Source organism: Pteropus alecto, unplaced genomic scaffold (assembly GCF_000325575.1).
Source record: "Pteropus alecto unplaced genomic scaffold, ASM32557v1 scaffold6, whole genome shotgun sequence".
NCBI lineage: Eukaryota > Metazoa > Chordata > Mammalia > Chiroptera > Pteropodidae > Pteropus > Pteropus alecto.
In genome coordinates, this window is record NW_006437738.1 from 617,561 (window position 1) to 622,854 (window position 5,294).

The following is a 5,294-nucleotide window of genomic DNA, read 5'->3' on the forward strand; positions in this document are numbered from 1 at the left end:
AATCTCACAGCCACAGAAGGGCACAGCTGGGGAAGGCCCTGGGGTCAGGCAGACCAACCCTCTGCTGTCACAGACGGGGAAACTGAGGCCCAGAAAGGCGGTGTGACTATGGCAGAGTGGGTGCCGGCTGGCAGCCGAGTAGGGGCTGATCACAGCCTCTTGGACTTGTTCATCTGTACCCACTGCCTGGCCCATGCTGGAAGGGATGGGGCCCTGGGTCCCCAAGGTCAACCAAACCAGCTGTCCTGAGCACGAAGGAGGGAGAAGGAAACTCGTAGGCTGCCCACTCGAGATGTCAGTGCCCAGGAAGATGGACGAGGGCACCAACCGAGCCCCACCTCCTCCTTGGCCTGGTGCATCTGAAGGCCGGTACACCCGGACGCCATGGGCGGTCAGGCGGAGGAGCCCGAAGAAAGCTCTCCGCCAAAGCCTTCCGCCAGCGCCCGGTCAGGGGATTGAACCAAACCGTGTGTGGGGAAGGGTCGTAGTATACATGCTACTTCTTTCACATTCGCCATGAGCCTACTCCATGCGGGCTCTGGGAGCATCTCTGGCTCCCAAAGGTGAATCAGAGATAGTCCTGTCTCCAAGGAACACCTAGTCCCACAGGGGAGACAGATAAATAAACAAATGAACAGTGACCTTGAAAGAATCCTGTGGAGAAGTGAGGTCCAGACTGAGTGTCGGGAACGTGGAGGTCAGAATACTAAGGAGGACAGGGTTCTTGAGGACGGCCCGAGGGCTGGGCCCTGAACGGCCAGTCTGAGAGTGGAATGGGGGGACATTTCAGGCAGAGGGAACAGTGCAAAGACACAACCTTGGCTCTCGAGACTACGCTTAGACGCCGGAATTCAAAGTCATTGATTTAAGAGAATTTATTGAGCATCTTCAGAATTCCAGCCCATGGAGGAGACACACAAGAAGGAGAAAACAGGGTCCTGACCTGGGGTCCGGCCAACTTGACAAAGAGAATTTATGACACAGAAAAAGCACCCAGCTGGCCATGAAGAGTGTCAAAAGGAAGGTGCAGGTCCCTGGCACCATCAGCTCCCCAAGCTCGGTTTATGCATCTGTACAATGACACGATAATATCTACCGAGGAAGACTGTCGTGAGAAGCCTGGAAAGAACCAAATCCATAAGTTTGGGCTCCCCAGAGAAGTCTGGAAATGAGAGAGAGGGGAGGAAGTGGTGGAGGGAAGATTGTGTGAGTGAGAGAGAGTGTATGTGGACATTGCAGCTGAGCGAGTATGAGTGTGTGTGTGATTGTGTGCGTGTGTACGTGTATGAGCAAGTAGGTGTGTGTGCATGCATGAGCATGTGAGTATGCGAACGTTGCAGCTGAGCGAGTGTGAGTGTGTGTGTGATTGTGTGTGTACGTGTATGAGTGAGTAGGTGTGTGTGCATGCATGAGCATGTGAGTATGTGTTGTGGTTGTGTGCAAGTGCATGTGTGAGCGTGAATGCTATGAGTGTGTGCATGTGTGCGCATGTGTATGAATGCACATGAGTGCGTGAGCAAGTGAGTGTGCATGCATGTGTGTCTGCAGTGACAGGATCACATATGGAATACTTAGGGAAGGCGACTGAGCTACGCCTTGAAATGTCAAACTTATGAAGAGCCAAGGGGATGGAGGATGTCCTCTCAAGGTGGCTGGAGGGGCCAGAAAGAAGACCAGACCAGACCCCTTGGGCTTGCAAGAGCCTTGGAGACACCAAGAAGGAGAGAGAAACCACTGCAGGGGGGAGGCCAGCCTCCCCTGGTTCGAGGTAGCACCAGCAGTTGAGCCAGACCCTGGGGAGGAGAAAGTCTTCCTGAGGCCCCCTCCCAGGCTTACCCTAGAGTCTTCATGGCTTAGCAGAGAAACCCAGGTTCCTTAGCAGCATCAACCACACTCTGCACGGTCTGGTCCCTGCCCCGCCCTCCCTGCTTCTCTCCCCCTGCTAGTCTCCCCCGCACCCTCCTCCTCAGCCAGGTCAAATCACCTTCACAGACACATCGCCTGGCCTCCACCCAGGCTGCCTGGGGAACCCTGGGTCAGCCTCCAGGTGCTGGTCTTCCCCATTTATCCCTTCACCTGCCTTTCCGCATCCCCGAATATTCCCACATACATCTATGACAGTTCTTATACTGTGCTGTAATTTACAAAACGGTGATCACTAGACCAAAACCACGGGAAAATTTTTCAAACAATTCTCTCTATAAAAGACACCGGGAATTGAAAGCAGGGACTCCAACAGGTATTTGCATACCCGCATTCACACCATCATTATCCACAACGGCCGAAAGGTGCAAACGACCCAAGTGTCCTTTGACAGATGAATGAATAAGCAACACGTGGTCTACACACACAATGGAATATTATTCAGCCTTAAAAAAGAAGGAAATTCCGACACATGCTACGACGTAGATGAAACTCAAAGACATTATGTTAACTGAAAAAAGCCAGACACAAAAAGATAACTAGTGTATGACGACACATGCTACGACGTAAATGAAACTTGAAGACATTATGTTAACTGAAAAAAAGCCAGACACAAAAAGATAACTAGTGTATGATTTCATTCATGTAAGGTACCAAGAGGAGTCAAATTCATAGACACAGAAAGTAGAACAGTGGTTGCCAGGGACCAGGGGGAGGGAGAATGGGGAGTTAGTGTTTAGTGGGGACAAAGTTTCAGTTTGGAAAGATGAAAAAGTTCTGGAGATAAATGGCGGTGATGGTTAAACAAAATGTGACTCCTTAATGGCACTGAATTGTACAGCTAAAAATATGTTAAAATGCTAAATTTTATGTTATGCGCAGTTTACCACTGGGGGGAAAAGGCACAAGGCACAGTTTTCAAGGAAGTTCTTTTTAGATTTTAAGAAACAGGTGTTTCTTCTGTATAACCTGTTGTGAATAATAGAAAAAGGCAAACAGACCACCTACTTCCTTCATATGCCGAGTCTCCTTCTCTTGGGCACCCCAGGCCCGGCACAGTGGGGTGGGACAGATACACGGTGAAGTATGCTGATGACAGTGGCTTCTATGACTCGATTCTCTCCCCTTCTGCCTCTGGGATGACCACTTGGATGCATCTTTCTCCCTCGACAACCCCATCTCAGGCCGAGAATCTTCTGGGAGGGATGAGATACCCCAAGAGAAACACAAAATGGCCCAGTGGGGTGCAGAAAGAAAATACTAGCTTTCATTCCATTTTTATTTTTACTCTCATTATTTTAAAACTTCCCCTTTGTGTGTATTTAATATAGCAGCACGTGTATGTAATTTGTAAATAAATAAATAAACCTCTGCCTCGAGATCTGACTCAGGAACCGAACAGATGAGGGAAATTTTTTTCTGTCTCCCTTCACCCTGCAAAACTCAGGAACCAAACACATTTTCCTAACGGCCTCAGTAATCGAATCTGGCATCTGATTGTTGCCATCTAAAATCAGGAGCCAAACGGATTCTGAAAGTAAGGAATATTTGGACACATTTCAGGACTTTGTGTCCCCATGTTTCTACTGAGAAGGATGCACCATCAAATATGTCAGAAACAGCCGCCTTAGACCATTGGAGGAGTGAAGTCTTATGGCCCCATTTAAGAGATGGGAGAAGTGAGACCGTCATTTTCACATCGCCCCCCTGGAAATAGAATCCATTACCCCCTGTTAAAGATGATGAAACTGAGGCTCAGAGCAGTTAACTAGTTTCTCCAAGGTTACAGAGCTAAAAAGCATCAGATTCAAGACTCGACCCACGTGGGGTTGAACCCCAAAATCACACTGTTTCTGGGGGAAGAGTTTGGCAAAGGCAGCCCCAGGGGACAAGCTTCCTCTTTGTCAGCAAGTTCTGGGCCTCTCCCCCACGACACACATGCACACACGCCCTGCCTGGCCAGTTCCTCCTTGTCTCCACACCTTTGTTCAAGGTCGCCTTCCCCAGCTGGGCGCTCCCCTAGCCTGTCCCTCCTTGCTGGCTGCTGTCCCTGGCAGCAGCAGTGGACGCCCTCTGTGCCCTGGACGCTTAGCCAGGGGCCTACTACACAGTAGGGTTCGGGGAATGGTTGGGAGTAAAGGGGCGGGAGGGACACACACAGGAGCCCTCACACTCAGCCACATGTGCAGGTATGGCACTTGGGTCCCTTCCGGCCTGACACCCTACAATGACCCTGACCCTTAGCTAGGGAAGTGAGTGTGCAACCAACCCTTAGACCAGAAGGAAATCCCAGAGGTCTGGTGGGTGGGGGCGAATGAGAAATAGGAGAAGGAGGACGTAGAGGAAGGAGAACACAGGATAAGGGATGGAGTTTTCGAATGGGCGTCTTTTATCCATTAAGCCTCTGGATGGTGACAGCAGAAAAGAACCCAGAAAACAGTGGCAATGGGAATGGGGGGAGCAGGCAGCATTCAGATCCCCTCGGATGGATCTTCTTACAAGGCCACCGAAGGCCTGGGCTACTGTGCCCCTCCACCGCCCCATGACAAGAGATGGCACCTTCCTCCCTGACCATGGTATGGCCTCAGTTGTGCCTCCATCCGCGCCCACCATTGCCCTCCCATGGGATCTGCCTCTTCGCCTTGGGCAGGTTCCTGTGACCGGTGGCCTTTTAAGGATGTGCTTGGACCACTAGGGAGGAAAGGTGTGTGCTGCACAGGGGTTATAACCATGACCCATAACCACCTCCTGAGAACATCCTGGGCGAGGCCATGGACCATTCCAGAGAGGGTTCTCCTAGAGTGTCTCCTGCTGCCAGGCAGTGGGTCACGAGCTCTCAGCTGATGAGTCATCCAGGGCTCAGATGCCAGTCATGTGGAGATGGCCGGGGCCCTCAGGGGCTGAAGAAGGGGCACCAGCAGCTCGGGGATGGACGGATGGAGAAGGTGGAGGATAATGTCATCTTACCCGCATCTTGACCCTGGCCATATACCCCCAAACACACTTGCAGTAACAATCACACTCCCAGACACGGTTACGTCCACACACATGCTCACAGGCACAAGTACATCGCCATTGCCACCTCCTCAGCACGTGCACACACATGCACGCACGCACACACGTACGCACATGTCCACACGCACATTCACGCATCACCATTCAAAGCACAGGAGGAGAGGCCAGATGTCCCTGAGATGGCTCTGTCTCTCCTGTCCTACCCTCTTCCTCCCCATCCCACCCCGGCCATTCTACTCCACATCAGCCATGTTTCCCAACCCCAAACACCTCCAAGAATCTGTTGGAAATCCTGAGACCGGGGGCCTGGTTCTCGCGCACCCCTAGACAGTCAGTACTTCACCTGCCCAGGCCAT